The following is a 15,697-nucleotide window of genomic DNA, read 5'->3' on the forward strand; positions in this document are numbered from 1 at the left end:
CTGGCAGAATTTAGAATGAAGCCATCTAACCTGACCCCTGCTCCAATGAAATGCACCTACCCTTGAGCAACACTCACGAGTCACTAGATCCTGAGTGCAACCAAACTCTGTTGTTACGTTGAGAATAGTCATGGGAATGAAAATCTGTATGGAAATGGAAGGCTTCATCTTAATAGCATTGACATGCAGGGCTGGCTTTGTCCCTGTGGGACAATCTTTTTCAGTGTCCCCCGCAGACTCCCCCCAGTGACCTCCTCTTCGGATTCCCACACTACACCTGGCAAAAGTGCCGCTCATCGCTCCATATCCCCTCCCTCACATACATTCCACTTGTTTTAGAGCGCTTGTAAAGGCTGGCTTTACCTACCCACTCAGCTATCCACATAAAATACAGATCTGTTATTTGCAGCAGGCACATTAAACATGTGCGCTACTTTATGGCATCAAAACTGCCACTAGACAAAACTCTGATCCCTCTGTTTAGCTGGTACATTAATCACAACAGCTATACCGACGTTTTTATTGATGCCTGGCAGCTGGACGCACGTGGAACTTTGCGACAGGTGCTTGTAAATTCTAAATTATTGCTAAACACAGCGCCTCCTCCACTGGGGGTCAGTGCCCCCCTTCCAGATCAGCACCCAGTGCGGCTGCACCAGTCGCACCCCCTAAAACCGTCCCTGCCTTTTCCCCTATGCTGTGGTGCTACTCTGATGTAAGACCCGCCTCGTGCTTCCTTTTCCATGTTTCCTCTTTTCCCTTTCCCACAATCTTCTCCACGAGCCTCTGGTCGCCCACCTTGTTACTCTGGTGTTACAACGACCACTGAGCAATTGTTGCTGTTGACATGTAAAACTCTCGGTGTTAATGCGCTGTACACAACTGTTAATTACGTGAATAAATTCCGCAAATGTCTCATGTTTTTTTTACTTGTGTTGAGCAGTTTTATGTGGGTTTGCATCACATACATTTTGCACCAGGCAACAGATTTGTTTTGTATGGCACTTATATTCCTTTCTTGTTCTTTTCATAAACGTGCAATTGACGAGTGAAGCCAGGTGCACGGAGGGTTGTGAAGTAAAATTCTAGAAAGACATGGGTGTACAATGTAGTGTTTTTTTGCTGCACGTTCCAATATATAGTAGCTGATTTAATAATCAAATAGTGCTGATTTTCCTACAAACAATAAAACAATATTAAAAAGCAGAAGTACGTCACATGTTGTATCCAGATAGCCAAGGAAAAATGCCACATAAAAGCATCAGGAAGAGGGGGCGAGGGCCATGTCCCAACCCATGATGTACCAGAATATTGTAGTAGGCCCACCACCTTCCCCATATAATTGCAATTTAAATGGTTTTTAAATGTGTTATAATTACCCCTCTGCCCTGATTAGCTTTGCCATTCATCCCAGTTGTTTGCACAGTGCAACATTTTCAGTATCACTTACAATGTGTAGATGAATAAGTAAATGGCAGCCATTCAGACATGATGGTACTGCATCTGATATTTCACAGCCAACTTGTACATAGCATGGGTCTCCTGTGACAGTTACACACACACATATCTGCACACATACATTGGCCCTAACTATCATGTGGTTGCAAACTTGCCCCATAATTGATGAGCACTAAAAAATATGGAGTGTAATCGTCTCATCATGTGCATCCAAGAGAAACATCCAACGCCTGATTACTTGAGGACTGCATTACCCGTCAAACTTACCTTGTGGCCATGACACATTTATTGCACATAGGCCCAATGTACAGAGGGAGGGGCAGGGACTCCTGTAAGCCATCCTGTTGTTACAGTATAGTCAATTGATGTGGCCCAGCTATGGTGATTAACACCAACCATGGAGATGTAAAGCCATGTGCATACACTTGGGCTGCATCCATATTTGGATTGTGGCTCAACCGATTCCAACAAACATCTTACGATGTTAGCTGAGGGCACCTTACACCTTTACACAATGTATTAAAATCAGGAACTGACATTTATCTTAAAAGATTAAGAAACACAATAATCCCACACATTCATAGTACTTCTGTGAACGCTTTCCTTCCACACTCACCAGACTCACATGAGACCAATATTTGAGCCACTTTGCTATTATAAATTGTTGTGAAGGCAGCACTCATTTTCAGCATCATGTAGTGATTCTAAAGTCAGTCTAGCAATTGTGTCAACATAGTTGGCCTAAATGTTGGTACATCTGTACTTCTCTGTCAATAATACCCTATATAGACATGATTGGCTCCTATTTTGTTAGCTGTGCTGACTGAAAGGCCGCACCAATTTCCTTCATGGTAGAGTTACCTGTAAGTTTGCTGAGCACGTGCTACCTGACAGCTAGCAATTGTGATCCATGCCATAGTGCATCAATGATCCCCTTATATGTCCCCAAAATTACACACAGTCATCAAGTTAGCTGGCAGACATTGCACTAATCCACTGATGTCACTACAGAGCTTTCATTTGTGCACAATAACAATAGTCGTACTCACCAACAGTGCCACCAATCATGATTCCCAGGTGGTCCAAGAGATCCTGCTCCCTGGTGATGAGGTCAGCCCACCGGTGCTTCAGCTGGTGGTCACTCCACTGGCTGGCATACACACGCTGCAGGTGACGCAGCACCTTTCCCCACCGGATTCTGCACGCCTCTGTCGGGTACCCCTGTATGACCCTGCCTGGATCATGAGCGGCAAGAAATGTGTCACCAGCCAGATGAAGCCCCCCAACTCCTCTTCCCCCATCCTGCCAAGACATGGCCTACCAGACATACTTATAATTGAAGAGAAGGAATAGGGGTAAAAGAAATAGAAAGGGGAAATGGGTAAAAGTAGGGGTAAAAAGACAGAAAAAAAGTAAACCTAAACACTAAAAGAGTCCAACTATCCCCAAATTAACACTACCCACAACAGACTCCCACAAACAAGAAATACACAAGATAAATGGACAAATGTAGACAAAACACAGTACTACAGTATACACAAACAAAATTTATTTCACAAAAGGACTTTACAGATAGCACACAGGACAAATACAGCACAAAATCTCTGGACAACACTCTCTACACAGCCACACAGTCTAGAAGGATCATAGACTGCAAAGTGAAAGTGAAAATACACCCACTGTACATGATCTGTAAACAGGATATCCTATTACATCACTTCCTGTGTGAAAAGTCCCGCCTTTTTCGCGTAATGTGTAATTTTTTGTTGCACAAAACTGTATTTGCGTCATTTTTTTGGACGCACAGATGTGAATATTAACCCGCACCTACATAATGATACATGGACTGTACAAATATCTGGATGCGGGCTATATTTCACTCCTGTGCGTCAAAAAAAATGACGCAAATACAGTTTTGGTAAACAAAAAAAGACGCACACCGCTAGGGATGTCAAAATTACAGTGCATTAACTGGTTTGGGGGCATTTTTACTTGTTTTTTGGTTATTTTACATTTGGAACACATCAGAGATTGGCTAATTGAAGACAGTATGGTGTTGATGGTGTATGTTCACATGTGTGACATCATACTGCAGTGGAACATCATCCACTACACCCTTCACAGTATGTTTACAGTTGGCTGACGTCATAGATGGTCATAAGTGTGGCCTAGATATATGTGTGGCACAAATTGTGCATGTTTGCCATAAGGAGAGGATAGCAATGTGACGCACATATGTACAATACCTAATTGCCTTTGTCTCAAAGTGTGTGCTTTGACAACTAATTTGTTGGTTGACCGGGTGTGTGTGTACATCACATGAAGCATTATTGTACATTTGGTTGTATGAATGTGACCTCCATGTGTCCAGCCCTAAGATGCAAGTAAAAATTGGAATGAGCAAGGGCATGTGTTAGTCATACATGTAACAACACCCGCAAAGTATACTTCCAAGTTTTAGGGTCACGTAGACACCACATGTGACATAGCATGCACCAGATGGATGGCAGACACATGTTCATGTCAAAGGTCCACAATTTCTACATCCTATGTCCTAGAGTATTGGTAAGAGCTTCCTAGGCACTAGTTGATGAATCCCACAGTGAGTCATACACATGCATTGAGGAAGTGGGTACCATGTTGTTTGCACAGACAGACAAGGGTCAATCTCATATGGAGGATGACACCACAGTTGAGGCCATAGAAGTAAGCCCCAACTATCAAGTGGCTGTGGTGGACCAGCATACAAGACAGCAGGTGTCCACATATTTCCAGTGATCATTTGCACATAGGTGTCTTGTTCATGTGTGTGGTCCAATGATGATCCTGTCGATTTTTTGGGATATAATTTGTCACAGTTCGGACCAGGACTCATCATGAGTCAGTGGAAGCTATTCCTGTAACTACTGAGTATCCTTTGTTGATCAATGTGAGTAAAGTAGATGTGGACATGTGAACCAACATGTGGATGGTCCCACCCTGTCACTAAAGACGTGTAATGAGACAGTCAACAGGGCAACCTTGGTGTGCTGAGTGAGATAATGTCTCAATTGTCATGTTCCGGCAGGTGTCATTACAACATTTGTACACAGGTTGGCCTCTGCACGTCCCACTGCATCTGGGAACATCATAGCCTCTGTGCTGTTTATTCTCGCAGCTATTCACCACACACGGCCCATCACTATGTTGTGCGCACTGTGATGCTGTGTGTGAACTGTCATGGTTCTGTCATTTGTGTATTAGTCATGTACATTATCAGAGGTTGCTGGTTGTGCTGAAAGCCCTGTACCCAAGCCCTGCCTATGACCCAGGGACACTGTCACACTTTGTCATTCATGCACAAGTGCAACCCAGAAAAGGGATGGGCCATGATTTTTGCATTTCCAAGAGGATTTAACTCAAATGGTACAGTTAAAAGGCAGATGATGCTATACAATGTATTTGTGTATGCATGGTAGAAGCCCATGCCCAATGCCCCCTCATGAATGGCAGGTTTGCTAACCCAAGTGTGGTACATATGTAGACACAGGGATACTTTAGTGTGACGCACAGACAGTTGCCAGTCAGACTGACAGAATGCAAGATGATTCAGGAGCCAGCTACTGGACAAGTTACATAATCAGTGGTCTGACTGAGACTGTTTGGAGGACAAACTAGACAGTTGACATGTCAATCTGTGTATGTCCTGTGTTTTTGAAGGTGACAAATGAACTCAAGGGCTGTGTTACATGGCTTAATTACTATCAATGGTTGACGATGTATTTGACATAATGGCAACTCCTATGCTGTTCCAGGCATCATCGGGGGCAGTGCTTTTTGTAATGGGTGGTGTGCATGGAGGTGATCACAGGTGTGGGCTGCATCTGTTTCACACCAGTCCTGTAGGTGAGACGTGCATGCTAAGGGCCAACAGACATTTTCACAAGGGGAAGCAATCTACATGTGCTAACAGGGCTTTGAAACTAGAAGACAGTGTATAAATTGACCTGACGTCCATGCAGTCAGATGTTCTTTGACAATGGCATACCTTAGGAAAGGGTGTAGCACACTGGTTTGCTAATGTTGGTCTGTGTTTGTAGAGGAGGTATTATCAGGGTACACATCTTAGTATTCCAGGGACCTCTTCCGACAGGTGGGTTGTGACCAGGTGCATGGGTGTGTCAGGAGTTAGGAAATGGGCTGACATGTACATGGAATGTCATGTGCGCAATGCATGTCATATGTGTGGCACTTGTGCTGTCTATGTTCTGCTTCAATCGAACTCTAGTCACAGATGTTCCTTGCAAATATTGGATGCAGTTGGACTAACTGCTGTCAAGCGTCTTGTCAGACATTCCTATTAGTGATGCCAAAGCACATTGACTGCCTCATGTATGAGGCTTGTTTTCCCCTTATTGAGTGATGGTGTCATAGTTGTGTGCCATATGCTGCGTTGGACCTTGCTTTCAACATGTATGTGTGAAATAGTTGTGGTCCTCTGCTATAGGCCTTCAAAGGAGATATGTACATGATATATGTCATTAAGAGTGTGTGTGTATATGACCATTGTATGTTAGGCATCACATAAGCTCTGGGATGTTCCGTGTCCTACTCAGTATCTCAGCAATACTCCATGAGGCAACACTCTTATTCTGATAAGTAGAGATGAAGGTGTGTAAAAAGGAATAGCCAGACCATGATCTGGTGATTATAATAGGTGTTTATTTACATTAGTTAACTAAAGTGGTGAAGGTGATCATATTCAGAAGAAATTATTTACAATCTGTTGCCGCCTGCGTATACCAGCAGCTGTGTTCTGTAGTTCCCCCTCCTGTTGCAGGCCAGCATCCTCCTCTTCAGGCATGTGTGACTCTGGTTCCAGGAGGGGAATGTTTCTTCTGATACAAATGTTGTGCAATATTGCACATGTGAGGATGATCCTACAGACCATCTCAGGGGAATATAGTAGGCTACCACCAGTGATGTCGAGGCAGCGGAACCTTGACTTGAGGATGCCGAAGGTCTGCTCGACAATGCGGCATGTCCTCCTATGGGCCTCGTTGTATGCACGCTCTGCAGCTGTACTCGGGTTGCCAAATGGTGTCATAATCCATGGCTGGATGCCATACCCTTGATCAGCTGCAAGAGAAAATGAATGGTATCATGTTGATGTAGATGGCACTATTGAAAAGACCTTTAATGGCAGTAGTTGTCTTGTGTTGTCTGTGACTCTTTTGTGTACTAATGTGACATCCTATGCTTGTAGGCTATACCATCTGCATTGTGTTGTTTCCTTGGCTGAACAAGTGTTTGTCTGCTAACCGTTTGTCAGCAGTATGTTTTGGGATTTTCAGTACAGTGTGCCCTCCCTAGCATTGTGACTTGTGATACAGGTGTCCGTGTGTCTTCACTGGGGGTGAGATGATAGTTCCATACACAGTTAAAATTGAAAGTGTTGTTAACACGTTCATATCAAAGTACACTGGACATCCCATACCTTTAGACTTATGCAATGTATTAATGTAAAGGTCATTGGGACACTTACAATTTTCAAGGTGAAATTTAGGTAACCACGCTCATTGACGTCTTCACATTAGGCTGTACAGTAAATTCCGATGTGTGACAGGTTCAATGGTGACTTAAGAAACATGGCTAGCGATGTCACGACCTCAGTGAGTTCCTGTCGACATGTTGCTATTGTGGTGTATGTGTTGTGTGTCCTAGAGGGTTGCTGTGCAGTGTGTAAATAAGTAGGTTTTTGTACTTAACAACAAGTAGTCCATTGCCATAACGTCCATCCTGGAAGTGTTCATTGATGGTGCAGTGACGGAAGATGTATGACTCATGTACACTCCCAGGATATTTAGCCACGATGTTGGTGATCAATCCTTGGTGATCGACTATGGCCTGCACGTTGATGGAATGTGTGTGCTTCCTGTTGCGGTAGAGGTGTTCAGTTGCAGCAGGTGGCACAAGGCGTACATGTGTGCAGTCGATTGCACCAAGCACATGTGGGAAGCCACTGATTGCGTAGAACCCCTGTTTAGTTTCCTGCTGCTTCTGCAGTGTGTTAGGGAAGCAGATGTGGCGGGGTGTTAGTCGAATGATGGCATCTAGTATTTTGGGCCAAAAGGCGGAGAATGATGCTTGTGATATTCCGCCAACCAGGGCACCAGTTGTTTGAAAAGAGCCACTTGCCAGCATGTGAAGTACAGCAAGCAGCTTTGTTTCTGTTGGGATGGTGCAGGGTGTCACCAAAGTGGGGGCCAACTGCTGTTCAATGTTTCGCAGCAGCTGCTGAATGGCCTGCCAGTTCAACCGGTACCTCTGTATGATGTTGTGTTCCCTGAGGCCCTGAAGGGTGGTTCTTGGGCGGAATATCCTCTTCTGCCTTCTGCACTGCCTTTGGGGTCCCTGCTGGTGTTGTTGTAGCTGCTGTTGTTGCTGCTGGGCTCTGCGTCTGCGTGCATGCTGGATTAGAATCACGTCCATGGCTCCCTGTTGCTGCTCTGCTGCTCTGCTGTTTGTTCTGTGTGTTCTGATTAAATACAGGTGTGTTTGCCCCATTTTAACGCCTGCCCTGACCCAGGCGTAAATTTTTGCCGCAAATCGGGCTGTGCGTCATTTTCTGGCTCCGCCTCCCGGCCGTGCGTCATTTTTGCCCGAAAGCATAAATACGACGCACGGCCCTTTAAGCCATTTTTTGGACGGAAACGCCTACCTTGCATATAATTGACGCAAGGCGGGTTGCCGCATCAAAAAAATTACGCACACAGCGGAATTTTGTCATCCGCGGGTGTCAAGGTTTAAATACGGGGCAACGTTTGCACTGATTGTGCACCAAAATTTTTGATGCACAATCGGCGCAGACGGAGTATAAATATGCCCCTATATGTACTTTGTGATCTGCATGGTACACGTTCTTTGCAGCAGGCATATTAACCCACCACGCTACCTCAAAACTTCCACTAGAGGACACACTGATCTCTCTCCAGGTAGAACATAAATGACAGAGTTATGTTGACATTTTTATTGTTGCTTGAAAATTGCTGGAGGCAAGGGGCTGCAGCATGTGCTTTTAAAACCATATTATACTTGCACACACAGCACCCCCACCCGAAGTCAGCGCCTTGTCCAGTAGTCGCACCGTTCTAGGTCCATGACTAGGACCGGATGATGATATAAGGATATTGTTTTTAATGTTCCAAGATCAGAAGGAGGACCTCAAGGATATGAGACCAGTTAAAAAGCCATTACTAGTTTGATCTGGTTAAGACACTTTCAGCTGGTGGTACTTGGTTGTTTTCAAAGCCTGAAGGAAACTTTACTGTAGGAGCAGAAAACATATGCTTTGAGCACTGTACTAGGAGGCCAAGGATGGGATGACAAAGCAGTTTTAATAGATTTTTGATCCACTGACAGACACTGTAACAGACATGTACTGCCTGCAGCCTGAAGTCTAGAGCTCTCAATCATGACTCACTATAAAGGCTTCCTTTGCAAGCAGAGGTGGGCAACCCAACAAATTAACAGGGAGAGCCGAGCCAAGCCCATGTATAAGCCAAGCCCTTAAATGTTTGCTGTGTAAATAACAAAACAAGCATCATGTAAATTATTATGATGTCTCTTCAAAGTTCAAAAAAGTTAACTTTTTTAAAATATGAAAGCGTTGGAATTAATTCCTCACATTGCAGCACTGCAATGAGAAGTACTTTTTAAAAGTGATAGGGGGTCATTACAACATTGGCGGTAAAAGCCGCTTACCGCCATGCAGAAGACCACCAACACACCGCCGCGGCTGCGGAATTCCGCCACGGTCATTATGACCCACAGCTCGGAATCCACCAAAATCCAGACACCCACACAAGTCTGCCACATCAAAGGTCAGTGATAAACTGGCGATAACAAAACCTCCATCATCACGCCAACAGGAATATGCCCACACTATCACGACCCACAAATCCACGCCGCGGTCTTTCAACCGCGGTACACACGGCCGCGCTCAAAATACACACACATTTACAAAACACTACCACATTGGACAATTACAAATACACACACATGATACACATACACACACCACTCCCACACATCCAAATCAGTATAAAACGCACACCCACATTACCCACAAACCCAACGTCAACAATTGCGACTGAAGGCCAGAGAGAGGCACCACCATCTACAAACTAGCATCCACAAGCACTCAACACCATCACTCACACAACATCCAAGCACCTCACACAACACACCTCTAAATATCACCCCACACATCACGACACACACCACCCCACACATCACCCACCCCACCCCATGGCACCGCAAAGACACCCCAGGTTCTCTGAGGAGGAGCTCAGGGTCATAGTGGAGGAAATCATCCGGGTAGAACCACAGCTATTCGGATCACAGTTGCAGCACACCACCATAGCTAGGAAGATGGAGCTATGGCGAAGAATCGTGGACAGGGTCAACGCAGTGGGACAGTACCCAAGAACTAGGGATGACATCAGGAAGAGGTGGAACGACCTACGGGGGAAGGTGCGTTCCGTGGTCTCAAGACACCACCTTGTGGTTCAGAGGACTAACTAACAACATGGGAGGAGCAGGTCTTGACTATACTGCATCCTGAGGGCCTCGCAGGAGTAGCAGGAGGAATGGACTCTGGTAAGTCAAACCTTTAACTACTTCATCCCCCGCCCACCTGTATGCTATCACATACCCTCACCTTCACCCCCATCACTCCAACTCCTCAAGTATGTCCCGATATCACAAACCACACATCCCAAACCCAAGCCCTGCATGTAACACCAAAGCATGGACACCCATCACCAAAACATGGCCACTGCACATACCCATACACCCCCCTAAACCATTATCACACAAGGTCCTACACAGGAATGCAAGCACTGGGGTACAGGGTCACCCACCCATTGCACACCATGGCACACACAGATGCAATAATCATGCCTTTACACCCCTACAGGACCCCTACCCAACGTCACCGGACAGGAGGGTCCAGATATGTCCACTCCACCCACAGAAGAGGCCCACAGTGATGACAGCAGCTCTGTCCAACTGGATCTAGATGACCATCCCGGCCCATCTGGGACCACAGGACAGTCTGTTCCCCTCACACTGGCACAGGCCACTACAGAGCTTCCCCCCTCTGGAAATACCAGCACAGCACCCACCCAGCGGGCCCATACCTCTGTCCCCAGGACACGTCAATCAGCAGTGTGTCCACCACTACAGGGAACCCAGGCTAACCCACCACCCCAACAACACCAGGGACATGGGGGCAGTGGCAGTGGGCACACAGTTCAGGGGACAGAGGCACAGGAACACAGGGGAACTGGCAGGGCTGCTGTGCGACAGGGGGAGGACAGGCCCAGGGAACCCACTCTCCACGAGGCCCTCTCCAATATCATGGGAGCCTACCACCATTCCCAGGAGACGATGGCAACGGTACTGGCCAAGTTTCAGGAGACCCAGCTGCTGCAGGAGGAACAGTATTTGGGGTTCAGGGAGGAACTCAAATCCATCAATTCCACCCTGGGCACCATTGTAGGGGTACTGAAGGAACTCGTCAACACCAGGAGGGACACTGTGGCAGAACAAGCGGCCCCTTGACACTAGCCTGGACGATGAACTGCCCACCACCTCGGCCGGCTCTAGTGGACAGGAGGCACCGCCACAGGACCACCACACCAGCACCCCCACCCCCTGCAGATGGAGAACCACCCCGCAAGCGGTCCCTGAGATCCAGGACAAAGACAGAGAACAATACCAAGACCCCCGACAAGAAATGAGACCACCCTGATTGTCATCCTTCTGTCCCACTTTGTCACCCTATCCATACTTAAACTGCCCCAGCTCCACTTCCTATGCCCCTTTGGACAATGCACCTGTGAGACTAATAGACTGGACTCTGCCATGGACATTCCTCCACCATCACCCCTAACCATTTTACAACCCCCTCCACTATTTAGTACTTAAATAAACACCCTTAAATCACAAAACAATCTGGAGTCAGTCTGTGCTTTCACAATTGTGTATTTGCAATAACTGAGGAGAATAGCAATGTCCATTCTATTGTCAACATACCTATGTCACACAGCTTTAGTCCATGCGGAAACAAAGCAGATGTCACACAGTGGGACCCACATCTGTGAAATCGAAAGGGAAAGTGACAACTCAGTGACTATACACTGGGTGAAAATGACAGACAGATGAGAGGTAGTAGAATTAAATCAGATGTAGCAGCCAGTGTTGTCTTCTTACCTGTGTCTCGCTGGAAGTATTGCAGGATCACCGTGTTCCTGTTGTCTATGTCCTCTTCTTCTGATTCCTCGTCTTCACTGTCTACAGGCTCCACAGCTGCCACAACACCTCCATCTGGACCATCCTCCTGCAGAAAAGGCACCTGTCATTGCAAATCCAAGTTGTGAAGCATACAGCAGGCCACGATGATCTGGCACACCTTCTTTGGTGAGCAGAATAGGGAATCACCTGTCATATGGAGGCATCTGAACTTGGCCTTCAGGAGGCCGAAGGTCCGCTCTATAATCCTCCTAGTTCGCACATGGGCCTCATTGTAGCGTTCTTCTGCCCTTGTCCTAGGATTCCTCACTGGGGTCAGTAGCCATGATAGGTTGGGGTAACCAAAGTCACCTGCAAATGTCGAGAGACAACTGTTAGACACACACTAACTCATAGGGACATCCCCAGACACCTAGTCACACTGTATTGGGTCCATGTCCTCACCTAATAGCCACACACGGTGCCTCTGTAGTTGCCCCATCACATAAGGGATGCTGCTATTCTGTAGAATATAAGCGTCATGCACTGAGCCAGGAAATTTGGCATTCACATGGGAAATGTACTGGTCTGCCAAACACACCACTTGCACATTCATCGAATGGTAACTCTTCCGGTTTCTGTACACCTGTTCACTCCTGCGTGGGGGGACCAAGGCCACATGTGTCCCATCAATGGCACCTATGATGTTGGGGATATGTCCCAGGGCATAGAAATCACCTTTCACTGTAGGCAAATCCTCCACCTGAGGGAAAACGATGTAGCTCTGCATGTGTTTCAGCAGGGCAGACAACACTCTGGACAACACGTTGGAAAACATAGGCTGGTACATCCCTGATGCTATGCCCACTGTAGTTTGAAAAGACCCACTTGCTAGGAAATGGCTTACTGACAGCACCTGCACTTGAGGGGGGATTCCTGTGGGATGGCAGATAGCTGACATCAGGTCTGGCTACAACTGGGCACACAGTTCCAGGATTGTGATACAATCAAGTCTATAGGTGATGATCACATGTCGCTCCTCCATTGTCGACAGGTCCACTAGCGGCCTGTACACCGGAGGATGCCGCCATCTCCTCACATGCCCCAGCGGACGGTGCCTATGGAGGAGAACAGCGAGCAGAGAGTCAACCAACTCTGAGGTACGTAAACACAGCTTAATTGAAAAATATTAGCAAATCGACGGATGCCTGTATTAGTGTTTAAGCAAGGCCGAGATATGTGTGACGCAGTCCAAAATAATGCCATGTGGCCCCCTGAAATGGCGGCTGCCTGACCTGTAAAGTGGGACAATGGGATATGAGGTAACTGCGCTGGCGCTGTACAACGTCACGGTAGGTGGTCGAAGACCGCAGCGCAATCCTGCATTGGTTAACATTGGACCCTATGGGTCCCAGGAGCCAATGACGATGTACGCCGGCGGTGACGGTACGCACCACCGCGGATGTGACCACCATTTTCTCTCTGTTCAATCACTTGATACCTGATCTTCGACAGGAGAGGACCTACACTGCAAGTGCTGCTGTGACCTCAGTGTGGAAGAGACAATGGCTTGTGTGCCTGGGGAAAGGGCCCCTGCCTTCAGCACGGAGGAGTTGGAGAAACTAGTGGATGGGGTCCTCCCTCAGTATATGCTACTCTACGGTCCTCCAGACAAACAGGTAAGTACACTGTGAGCATGCTGTATGGGCAATGCCTGTGTGGAGTGGTGTGTATGAAAGATAGGGGGGGTGAGAATGAGGCGTGCATGAAACGACGGTGAGTGCATGTGCGTCATGGCAAGGGTGGGGATGCGGGCCAATGACTGTGACGGTGCAGACAGTAATATCTTGTCCTTTTCCCCTGTACCATTCCTGTAGGTCAGCGCCCACCAGAAGAAGGACATTTGGCGGGCCATCACCAAGGAAGTCTGATCCTGGGGGTCTACCACAGACGGAGCACCCACTGCCGGAAAAGATGGGAGGACATTCACCGCTGGAGCAAGAAGAGGCGGAGGCCCAGCTGGGGATGGCCTCCCAACGTGGGAGGGGTGCCCGTCGCACCATGACCCCCCTGATGTTCAGGATCCTGGTGTTGGCGTAAATTTGGATGGGCGATTGAGGGCATCACAGCAGCCACAAGGGGGTGAGTACACTCTCATTCTGCTGATTCAGCACGCATTGGAGGTGTCTGGGTGGGGAGGTAGGCTGTGTGTTCCCCTAGTCCAGGGCGAGTTTAGTAGGCAAGGTCCCTTCTTAAGGGAGGTCCTGTGGCACCCCACCTGTGCACAGTGCCAGCTACACCTACTCCTGTGACATCCATGTGTGCAGCAATCGGACATACCAGCAGCCACTGCCTCCACTGTGTCCCCCTCATCCACGTCTCCCTCCTCCCTCCCTGTCACATCTCCACTCACACCTGCATGCACTACATCTTCAGCCACTACCTCCATCACCAGCACACCCACCACCACACCCCACTCATGTGCAGTCACCACCCCCACTACCATTCACACATCCCCTGTGTCCTCTACCAGTGTGTCTGTGAGCCCTCCTCCCAAACTACACAAATGCAGCCACACACCCACCCAACAGCCATCTACCTCATGACAGCCTCCAGCCCATGCACCTTTACCCAAAGTCAGCAAATGTACACCTCCTACAACCACTACCTCTTCCTCCACTCCCAAACCCCCTCCATCTACCCGTTCCAGTGTTCCCCAAAAACTTTTCCTGCCCAACCTTGACCTCTTCCCCTCACCTCCCTCACCCCTTCAGTCTCCTAGGGCCCGCCTCTCCAGGTCCCAACCCAGCACCTCAGCCACAACATCTGCGGAACCAGTGGTGCCAGTAGTAACCGGCTTCTGGAGTGCGCCAGGCAGCAGGGCAGCTAGTGTGGCAAGGAGCCAGAGCACGGACAGTCCCCCACGTGTAAAGCACAAAAAGTTGGCCAGTGCCCGGCGGGAGAGAGGAAATAAATCAGCCACCAAAGCCGCTCCCAGGGGTACAGTTGGGAGTGTGGCGACAGCTGCGCCACCATCCAAGGTGGGGAAGGGGCACAGTAAACCGGCAAGTCTGGGAAAATCTGAGCGGCGGACAAGACCGCCACCAGCACCGCTGCCCAGGACACTGCCGCCACCAGCACTGCTGTCCAGGACACCACAGCCAACAGCACCACTGCCCAGGACACTGCCTCCACCAGCACCGCAGGCCAGTGAGCGCCAAAGATTCCGATGCTACTGAGGCCTCCATGAGCTGGATGAAGCACTCTGGGCACAATGCCCCCTCCAGAACCAGTGGAGTATCACATCCACTCACAGTCCTTGGCAGGATGAAGCGCTCTGGGCACAAAGCTCCCTCCAGAACCAGTGGAGAAAGACATTCACTACCTCAGACCTTGGCAGGATGAAGCACTCTGGGCACAAAGCCCCCTCCAGAACCAGTGGAGTATCACATCCACTACCTCAGTCCTTGGCAGGATGAAGCACTCTGGGCACAAAGCCCCCTCCAGAACCAGTGGAGTATCACATCCACTCACACAGTCCTTGGCAGGATGAAGCACTCTGGGCACAAAGCCCCCTCCAGAAACCAGTGGAGGATGTTATCCGCTTGAGAGACTGTGGCTTTGAACTCCCCAGGATTGAACAGTGGGCAAACCACCCACTGTAGAGACTTGAGAGACTGTGGCTTTGCACTCCCCAGGATTGAACAGTGGGCAAACCACCCACTGTAGAGACTTGAAAGACTGTGGCTTTGCACTCCCCAGGATTGAACAGTGGGCAAACCACCCACTGTAGAGACTTGAAAGACTGTGGCTTTGCACTCCCCAGGATTGAATAGTGGGCATGGAGCCCCCTGGTGGATCTGGCGTCGTGCACTCATCCGGCTGAGGTGCCCCCCACTTCCCTTCCCCCTGAGGTGCCTATTTTATTTCTATCTGATGCCCCAGCAGTGTTCTCTCCGTCTTG

This window comes from Pleurodeles waltl, chromosome 1_2, assembly GCF_031143425.1.
Source record: "Pleurodeles waltl isolate 20211129_DDA chromosome 1_2, aPleWal1.hap1.20221129, whole genome shotgun sequence".
NCBI lineage: Eukaryota > Metazoa > Chordata > Amphibia > Caudata > Salamandridae > Pleurodeles > Pleurodeles waltl.